An 11,398-nucleotide genomic window follows, 5' to 3' on the forward strand; every position below is an offset into this window, starting at 1 on the left:
AACCTGTCGACACCTACCCCACCCAAACCGATTAGAGAGGGAATCAATAATTTTACTATTAATGCAATCCCATCATCAGCTAAGACAAGATTGCAACTCCTATCACCAGGGGAAATTATTCCCTCAAGGCTCTGACAGAAGTGGCGTATCAGGAGGGATCCCTCCCTTCAATAGCAGAAAATCAAATGAAGAAAGCCCCTTATCACTCTCAGTGGAGACAACTCTAGTCAGCAATGCAGGGCTTCAATGCACAGCAAATTAAGCCAAACAATACTTAGCCCTTTAGAGTGAGCCTAACTACCCCTTCTCTCATTTTATATTGTGAGGCGCATTTAGGAGTAATCAAGCCCAATTAGCCTCGAGTACTAAATTAAGTGTCCCATAAATCATAAATCTATAGATCCTAACCACTCCCACTACTGATGCCCCCATCAACGCTGATAGCCCAACATAAGTGATAGAGTCCACCCCCCAACTCTTGACAAATTCCGAAACAATTAAAAGTCTAAGCCCACCAATGCAAGCCTCTCATGACCAGCAACCATTGAAAAAAAAAATACAAAAAAGCCACCCTTTTGTGTGGAGAAAAATCAGAGTCTCTAGAACCCAACTAGATGACTCAGATATGGCCATTATGCTTTTGGAACTGGAAGCTAACTCTAAGGAGAAAATAAAGAAATACAAAGAGCAATCAAGGGCCACCTTGTACTTCAAATCCCATTCACCTGTGTCCAAAATATCAAAAAAAGCTAATAAGGCAAGCTAAAAATTGCCTCCCCTAGCCATATGAAGAACTGGTTTGGAATTACAAGGGATTGACCTGACCCAGAGTTATCAGATCTCTAAGGTCCAATATTAGGAAATATAATCAGGATATTATCTTTCTATTGAAAAGCATGGTGCTTACAGAACACACCTCATTGTAAATAGTATTAGTTTTCACGATTTTGTAAATTTTCTAACCTTAGGGAACAAAGGAGACCTTTTACTTGTATGGTGACCAGGTGTAGAGATGGTGGAGGGTTGAAAATTTTAATGGAAAGTGAAGACTTAGGTTGCATTTAGATGCTGAGATAAACTGAGACGAGTTGAGTTCATTGTGAATACTAGCAAGTTGAGATGGTAAAGTAACTTTGTGGATCTTATTTAAAATGAGTTTAGATGTGTTGGATGTTAAGATGAGTTTAGGTGTGTTTATGGAAAATTGAAAAAGGTATGGGTCCCACCAATGATTGAAAAGTTGTTGTAATGATTGAATAATTAATTAATTTAAATCTGTTAGTAATAAATAACAAAAATAAACATAAATTCCCCCAATGCATGTAAAAAATAATTTTCCACTATTTTTTGGTAAATTTTTTCTTACTCAAAATTTATAAAAATATTTTAAAATAATTATCAATAAAAACACAACAAAATCATGCTCACATTTTATCCCAATATTTGTGTTGGCTGTTAGTTGTGACACGATTTTTTTTTAATTCCACTGACATTACCATTCCAAATGGCATAAAGATGGCATAGAAAGTCTATTAGCATTATAGACTCATTGGAGAAGAAGAAGGATGAGAGAGAGAGAGAGAGAGAGAGAGAGAGAGAGAGAGATGTTGAGAGAGGTGTTGTAGGGAAACCATGAGAAAGAAAGAGACAATGTGAGGAATCTCTTACTAATTTGGTAGTGACATGTTCTATCATGGAACAATGTAAAAGTAGTTGAGTTATGTCCATCTAGGTGAGTTTTGCGTATTTGGTTAGGAGAGGTTTAAAATTGAACTCAACTGAAATGAGTTGAGAGTAGTCAATGATGCAAACATAGTCCTAATTGACATCAGATACACAGGCCCATCATTTACGTGGACAAATAACAGATAAGGTAGAGCACTCATCTGAGAGAGATTGGATCAGGGCATTGTAAATCAATAATGAAGACTGATATTCCCTGATGCCTCACTCCAACATCTAACCTCCTCCACTTCGAATCATCATCCTCTACTACTAAACACAAGAGTTCAACAAAATTGGCCTCATTCTTTTAAATTTGAAGAATTCTAGATCCATGAGCCACTTAGTCAAATGATAATCCAAGAAGCATGGAGCAGGCAATTTAGAGAAACCCCTGCTTACATTTTATGCAAAAAAATCAAGGCCACCAAATATACTCTTAAACATTGGAACAAAGTCTACTTTAGGAAAACCCAGGTCAACATTCAAAAAATAGAAAGTGAGATCCTTGAAATACAATGTCTCACTCTTAGAACCAGATAAGGGAACAACAGTTCCATCACAACCTCTAGATACTACTGAAAAATGAAGAAGCCTTATGGTGTCCAAAACCCAAATCTCTTGGTTAACAACCACGGATCTTAACACCAAATTCTATCATTTATCAACAGTAATCAGAAGACGTAGAAGTGCGATCGACTCCATGAAACTAGGCCTAGGTAATTGGTCGATGGACCAATCTTAACAAAATCCACTTTTATTTATTATTTCTAGACCATACTTAAAAAAAAAAAAATTATTTCCAGACCATATTTGCTACCTCAAATCCAATTGCCTTGGGCCATCTTTAAAATCTTTTTGAAAGGAAAATTCCAAATCAAGATAATGAACTTCTTAGTGCTCTACCTAGTGAAGACAAAATTTTTGCAGCACTATAACAAATTTTGAATCAAAAAGCCCTAGGCCCAGATGGAATGACCACTCTTTTTTACAGACACTATTGGAACAATATCAAGAGTGAAGTCATCAAAGCAGTGCACAATTTCTTCCAAAGTGGTAAATTACTTAAACAAATGAACCACACAAATATTGTAGTCATCCCAAAAATTCACATCCCTAGTCAAAACTAGCATTATCGCCCAATTAGCTTAGCAAGTGTCATCTACAAAATCATCATCAAAATTCTGGTAAACAGGCTCAAGACTACCCTTCCCCACTTCATATGACTTTTGTCCCTTGCAGAAACGTAAAAGGAAACATGATGATTGCCCGTGAGCCATTTCACAACCTGAAAAAAAATAGGGAAAAAAGGACTGATGGCAATAAAGTTTGACATGGAAAAGGCTTTCGATTATGTAGGATGAAGACTTTTGTTCAAAGTGATGGAAGTTATAGGATACAACACCATCTAGATAAACCTTATAAGAGAATGTATAACGATTGTATCTTTCTATAGAGAAACAAGAAAGCCAAGAGTGACTGATTTGAATGTAGTGACTCACACACATCTCATTTACAAGGCAAGTATATATATATATATACGTTTGAAAGGCTTGGGTTAAGCAAAAAAAAAAAGCTATCCTATAACTACCCAATAAGAATACATCTACAACTATGAGCTGTACAATTTACACTTTAAGTATTTGATATTGCAGAGTCAAATTTGCAGGAATTTGTAGCTTGAGTTGCTGTGCTAGATTGCTTGATTTTGGGAGGAATTGTAGCTTTCCTTATATTCCCCCGCAAGATGGAGGTGCCATCAGTAACTCTAATCTTGGAACGTAAATTCTGAAATCTTTGCCATGACAGGGGCTTCGTTAGTAGATTTGCAAGCTGGTCTAAGGTGTAAACATGATTGATAGTTATACAACCCTTCTTGACAAGATCATAGACAAATAAGAGATCAATTTCAATGTGCTTCATGCATGTATGTTGAACAGGATTTAAGCTGAATTGAGTAGCTCCAATGTTTTCCCATAAGACTTATGGGGATTGCATGAGTTTTATATAGAGTTCATTGAGGAGGGAATAAAGCCAAACTGTTCAGATGTTGCTGTAGCTAATGCTCAAAATTCAACTTCTATTGATGATCTTGATATAGCTTTTTGTTTGCGAGCAGACCATGAAATTGGGTTTGATCCAAGAAATGTGATGAATGTTGTTGTTGAGACTCTTGTATTAGTGTTGGCAACCTAGTCAACATCAACATATGTGACTAGTTTTAAGAGATTGTTCTGCTGGATGAGGTTACGATGGAACAATGTGTTCTTGAGGTATCTTAAGAGTCTTTTGGCTACAATCCAATGAAAATCTGTCGATTTGTGCATGAATTGTGATAGCCAGTTGACTGTAAAAGCAATGTTAGGCCTGGTTAGGCATAGATATTGCATTGCTCTAATTATTCTTCGATATTCACTGCTATCTGCAGGTTCGGATTCATCATTTAGAGAAAGCTACTTGCTTGTTAACATAGGTGTTTGAATTTCTTTTGCCCCATCCATTGAAGTCTTGTTGAGAAAATCTCAAATGTATTTGTGGTGTGAAATAAAGACATCTTTTGGGATAGGAACAACTTCAATACCCAGAAAAAAGTGTAGATTTCCCATGTCTTTAATAGAGAATTTGCTGCTGATTTTTTCTTTCTTTTTTTTTTTTTTTTTTTTTTTTTTTTAATGCTTGTAACAAACGTCGATGTATTTTCTATTATAATTATGTCATCAACATACACAAGACAATAGCATAAGACATTGTTAGATGAAAAAAAATGAATAGAGATATGTCTATAGTTGAGTGCACAAAGTCGAAGCTGAGTAGTGCATCTCGAAGTGCCTTGTACCATTGTTGAGGGGCCTCTTTCAAGCCATAGATGCTTCTTTTTTCTTTTCTTTTTTTTTTTTTTATAATTTTCAAACAAAATGTGACTTGGATTTGTCTTCAAAGCCTGGAGGTTGATGCATAAACACTATTTTATCAAGCCTGCCATGAAGAAATGCATTATTGATGTCGAGTTGCCGAAGTGACCATCCATTCATTACAAAAATCCAGAGTATCAGCCTAATTGTTGCTGGTTTTACAACTGGACTGAATGTCTGGGAGTAATCTATGCCTGGTCTTTGGTGGAACCCTTTAGCAACTAAGTGTGCTTTGTGTCTACTGATGGTTCCATCTAGATTCCTATTGATCTGAAACACAAACTTGCAGCCTACAAGGTTTTGTCTAGACACAGGTGGAACAAGATCCCAAGTTCCATGATTAAGCAATGCTGTAATTTCTTCAGACATGGCTCTGCACCAAAGTGGATTTTTTAGACCTTGACTAATGCAAGTGGGTTCAGTCGATTTAGGTAATGGGTGTTTGGTGGCGATATGAATTTGTTTTGGATAGAAAATGTTGTTCATGGACTTAGTAGTCATGCTATGAGTCCTTTGAGAAACAACATAGGGTGGAGAATTTACCTGATGTGTTGAGGTGGTTGCTAGATTGTCTAGAATCAGAGGATGAGAAGATCTCTCTTCTTGAGGTGGTGTGATACTTGGCACTGGTGGAAGTTGGGTGTCTGGTAGTTTAAGTTGCAGTAGAGTTCCAAAAAAGTAGAAAGTTGATTCGGGTACTTGGGACTCTGGAGTTGCCTGTTTTTGAGATGCAGGATATAAATTCTCATCGAAGGTTACATGTCAAGAGACATATAGACGCTAAGTTGGTGTATGAAAACAAAGGTAGGCACTTTGTGTAGTCGAGTAACCCATAAACACACACGGGACAAATTTGGGTCCAAGCTTCTTGTTGTTGTAAGGCTTGTGCCACGGGAAACATAAACAACCAAAGGATCTTAGTTTGAGATAATTTGGTGTTCCATTGAACAAGCTTTGAAAAGGAGATTTATGGTTAAGAATAGGAGATGGCAACCTATTTATGAGGTACGTGGCTGCAGCAAAGGCATAAGACCAGAATTTAGAATGAAGACCTACCTGACTGAGGAGAGTTTTTCCTGTTCAACAATGTGTCTATGGCATCGCTCTGAGACTCTATTTTGTTGAGAAGTGTGAGGTGCTATGGCATAATGGGTGATGCCATGAAGTATGAGAAAAGATTGAAGTGCAATGAATTTTCCTCCGTTGTCAGAATATAGATTCTTGATTTTAGCATTGAACCGATTTTCAACCATTTTGTGAAATTGAGGAAAAGTAATTCTCACATCAGATTTATTTTGTAGAGGGAAAAATCAAGCATATTTGATGAAATGATCAATAAAGATCACATAATATTTGTGACCTTGAATTCTAGTTTGTGGGGATAGACCCTAAACATATGTGTATATTAGATCAAAGAGAGCCGAGCTTGTGAAACCATGTTTATGAAAATGTAATCTAAGAGATTTATTGATAGAGCAGGCGTTACAAGCATGAGAAAGAGAAGAGTTTCTGACAATAGGAAGTGAAAATGACTTTATTAGTCTTGCAACTACTTTGGGAGAGGAATGGCCAAGGTGCTGGTGCCAGCCACTTATTGACGTGCGATCATGAACCATTGCAATAGGTAAAAGTGTGATATCCCATTTTTACGTGTATTTTTATTGAATGAGTATTTTAATTTAATTAAAATATTGATTTTTTGTTTTAAATTTAGCGAATTTTAATTGGATTTATTTAGTTGTAAAATTTATTTTAAGGTGCTTTCTTAATATTAATTATTGTTTTGTGTTTAAATTGCTTTTTAATTTAATTTAGTCTATTTTTTTGGATTTTAAATTTTGTTGTTAGTTTTTACCAATTATTTATTTTATTTTAGCTAGATATTGTGTTTAAATTATTTTATTTAATTTATTGCTTTTAAAATTATTTTCTTTGGATTAGTTTCTTGACCCAAGATGTGAGGATTTGATTTCATTTCTTTTTCCATTTTTTCTTTTTTTCTTTTTCTTTTTTCTTCTTCCTCTTTCTTTTTTTTTTTCCTTTTTCTTTTCTTTCTCCCTATTTTCTCTTCCGATCTCTCTCTCCCTGCGTGACACACTCTCTCTCTTCGCTTCCGTTTGTTTTTTTCGTTCAGCCACTGCACCGCTGCAGTGACGTGCACCGCCCCCACCATCCTCTTCCCACCTACCGGTGCACCTCCCCACCAAATCTCATCCCAACCGACCCACCATTAAGCCCCATGAGTTCCTACAAGCCACGGCGTTGAAGTGCTCCACACCGCTGTCGCGCAACTTCCATCCACCACTTCTTCGTCACTTCATCGCCAATCCCTTGCCGACTTAACCCACCCATTTCCAGCTGCGATCCTTCATCGGAGCAACCACCACGAGTTCAACTCTGTTTTGGCCATTTTTCACTTCCACCACCGTTTTTGCCGCCATCCACGGCCAACCACCACTTCCACTAGCTTCACTAATACCTTTAAGCATTCCCTATCAATTCCAAATCTTGGTTTGTTCCCATTCAAAAGTGTGTATTTTATGACCCACGGCTACAATGTATTTTACACTTTTACGTTGCTTTTCCGTCACTTTTTGTAGCTTCTTGATCATTCAAAAAATATTTTATAACGCCGTAAGTATTTTTCAGCTTTGGTCGGTTGTCTAGTAGCTACACATCCATTGAACAAGTTTGCCATTCATGCAAGCATAAAAGTTGCTTAGAGCTTTATACAGAAATTTCTAATTGAAGATCTAGAAGCTAACCAATTCCAATTCACCTTTCAATCCCCATAAGCTAAACAACTTATCCTCAACCAAGGTCCATGGAATTTTAAAGGACACTTGCTAATTCTTAAACCATGAACCTCAAGATCCACATTGTAATAGATTCATTTGAACCACTAAGCCTTCTACATTCAAATTCATGGCCTCCCTTTAGGCCATATGCCAATAGAAAATGCTACTCAGATTGGAAATGCATTGGGGAATCTAATTGAAGTGGAAAAAGACACTGCCTTCGAAATCACATGCAGGAAATACATTAGGATCAAAGTGGACATAGATATTACAAATCCCTTGTAGCAAAGGTTTAATCTTCCTAGAGATTACAACATAGATACGTAGGTGGCGTTCAAATACGAAAGACTATCATATTTCTACTACGCTTGTGGAAGATTGGGTCACTCGCAATTATTCTGCACATTACTCAAATCCATCCCAAACAATCTCCCATACGGAACATGGATGCGAGCTGAAAACTCAAACCTAAACCACTCTTAGATAATCCAACCCGTAAACCCATTAATCCACAGCCAAGAAACAAAAACACAATCCAACCCCCCCATCCCTCGAACCACAATACCATTACAGATCCAATTCATCCCTTTAACCTGGGAACTTTAGAGTACTTTTTCTAAAGATGAAAGTGCAAAAGTGTTGGATCTCTAGCATTTTGAAAGAAACAACAAGGGTAAAGGGATAATGGTAGAAGAATTTTTTGAAACACAAAGGAAGAAAAACAAAGAGTTTGAAATGGTGAATCTCACCTATGAAGGAATCCTTGATCTTTTCGGTTCCATGAGAACCCCAAATCAATCGAAAAATCTACCAGACAGAGGGATGACGACTCCTTTTTCAGCTACCCATGGCAAAGATCTATAGTGGCTAGGCTTCCATTCTCCTAGCATTAACTAGTCAGCACCTACCCCAACCTAATCAAATAGTGAGGGCTTAAAATACTACACTATTAATGCAATCCCATCATCAGTTAGGACAAGGATGCAACTCCCATCAATAAGGGGTAGTTACTCTCTCAAGGCACTGATAGATAAGGCGCATAATAAAGAGCATTTCCCCTCAATTGCAGAGAACTAGTAGAGGAAGGCTCCCTACTGTACTGCTCCCAGTGGAGACAGATCCAATTGGCCATTTAGGGTTTTAACGCCTTAAAAACGGGAAGGACTTATTGATTTGGCTTCCTAAAGCAGATGGGCTCTTCTCTACTAAAAGCGCGTGGAATTGTATTCATATAAGAGCTCCTGTCTTCCCTTGGGCTAATTGGGTCTGGCATTCCGCTCTTCCCAAGAATATTTCGATTACTATGTGGAAGGCCATTCATAATTGTCTTCCTGTCGATGACAGAATCCGTAATCTTGGTATTTCTATTGTTTCTCGTTGCGATTGCTGCTCTAATTCCAAGTATGAAGATCTCAATCATTGTCTTGCTAAAGGCGAATTTGCTGAAAAAATTTGGCGTATTTGTTCTGTTGTTCTTGGAATTCCTTGGATGGAAGGTAGTTCTTGGAAACAGAGGGTGGAGTGCTGGTATAGGCGGGCTAAAAATTCTAATCGCCCGGGTCAATTGCTGGGTCTTCTTCCGGCTATCATTACTTGGCGTTTATGGAGACGTCGCTATAAAGCCCGTATGGAAGGCTTGATGGAATCGGTTCAACAGGTTTGGTGTTCTATTAAATATTGGGTCTCTTGGATCAGGTTAAAGCTTAAGGATGTCAACTTGCTCTCTCGACGTGACGAAGATGTCTTGCACTGCTTTAATATGCCTTTAAATGTTACGAGGAAAGAGTTTATGATTCCAGTCAAGTGGAAGCTCCCTAAGCCAGGTTGGGTCAAACTGAATGTTGATGGCTCTTCTCTAGGCAATCCAGGCCCTTCGGGTGCAGGAGGCATCATTCGTGATGATAATGGCAATTTTCTCTGCGGGTTTGCAGCTGCCACTGGGCATAATTCCAACAACCATGCAGAACTGATGGGTTTACTTCATGGGCTTCGACATATAGGCCTGCTGGGTGTCTCATCTGTGGAAATCGAACTTGACTCCATGCTTGTGCTTAACTGGTTGAGGACTCAGAGATGTGGCCTGTGGTACATGGAAGATTATTGGGATGAGATTCAGAGTCGTCTTGCCGGGCTTAATGTTTCTCTTGTTCACTGCTATAGAGAATGTAACTCGGTTGCGGATGGGCTTGCTAAAATGGGTGCTAAGGGCCATACCCTCTCATGGTTCTCTTTATCTGATCTACCCGCTACCATAAGAGGCAATATTCGGCTGGACAAAAGGGGTCTTCCCTACATTAGGAAAATCCAAAGACGATGTTAATGGGCTTCGATCGATGGTTTTTATCTTCAGGTTTGTCCTTCTCTTTACACTCAATTTTTTTTCTATCTTACTTTTTGTCTGTGCAGGTTGTTTCTTGCAGGTTGTGGTTCTGCGTCTTTTTTTTTTATGTTTTTTTGCTTTGTGGTTGTGGTTTTTTTTTCATGGTTTTTTTTAGGCCTGGGTTTTGGTTTTATTTGTAGCCCCCAGGTCACGGGTTGTAATCACGGTATTCCTCCGCCACAAATGAGGGCTTATTAATAAACTTGGGACGGGGCTGCTATGTGGGTGGCTACCGGCTCTTCTAAAAAAAAAAAAAAAAAAGGGTTTTAACGCCTAACAAATGAAGCATAGGGTCAGACCTTACTTAGCCCTTCCACTAGAGCCCATCTCCCCCTTTTTCTCATTTTATATTGCAAGGCCCATTTAGGCGTGAACAAGCCTAGCTGGCCTTTGGTTCTAAATTAAATAGCCTAGACACTACAAAGCTACAAATTCAAAATCCTAAAGAGCCCATTAGCATTGATAGTCCAATAGGAGTGATAGATGCCACACCTATTTTGTTGAATAAATCTGAATCCAATAAAAGAATGAGCCCCCTAATGCAAGCCCAAGAAGACCTGCTACCTATAAAGAAAAAAATCACCAACACCAGAGCTTAACCCAGATGATTATGAGTTAGCCACCTTGCTTTTGGAATTTAAAACCGACTCTGTGGGGAAAATTAAGAAAAACAAAGAACAGTCCAGGGCATTCCCATACCTTAGATCTCAATCACTTGTGTCCCAAAAATCTAAAAACTTTAATGAGGCAAGCTCAAAATGCCTCCCACATATGAATACACTGGTTTGGAATTGTAGATGACTAGCCTGACCCAAAGTAATTAGATCTTTAAGGGCCAATATTAGGAAATATAATCCAGATATTATCTTTTTGTAAGAAACCATGTTGCCTGCAGAACGCACCCTAACTATTATAAATAGTTTTAGTTTCCATCATTTTGTAAAATTTTCAACCTTGGGAAACAAATGAGGTCTTTTGCTTGTCTGGCGACCAGGTATAGATATTGAATCGATCAATATTACTATGAATGCTATCTCTATTTTAATTTACTTTGATCCTTCATATCATCCATAGCTAATTACTTATGTTTATGCCCCATCTCAATGACAATTCAAAGCAAATTTTTCGAAACACATGGAAAAAATAATCAAGGCTTTCTGGGGACCATAATAGTGTATAGGTGATTTCAACGACTTACTAAATCAATTAGAAGAATTTGGAGGGTGTATTTTTGCAATCTCATCGACATTTGGATTGAAAAACTTAATGAAAAGTCAAGAGCTAACTAACATCAGATACATATGTCCATCCTTTATGTGGATCAAGAATTAACAAGGTAGAGCACTCATTCGAGAGTAATTGGATTAAGGTCTTGTAAACCAATAATGGAGATTGCTATTCCAGGATGCCACGCTCCAGCACCTAACATTCTCGGCTTCGAACCACAATCCACTACTACTAAACACAATGGCTCAATAAAATCGGCCTCATCTTTTAAATTTGAGGAATTTTGGACTCATGAGCCACTCAGTCACATTATAATTCAAGAAATATGGAGCAAACAATCCAAAGCAACCTTTAGTTAC

Source organism: Carya illinoinensis, chromosome 4 (genome assembly GCF_018687715.1).
Source record: "Carya illinoinensis cultivar Pawnee chromosome 4, C.illinoinensisPawnee_v1, whole genome shotgun sequence".
Classification (NCBI taxonomy): domain Eukaryota; kingdom Viridiplantae; phylum Streptophyta; class Magnoliopsida; order Fagales; family Juglandaceae; genus Carya; species Carya illinoinensis.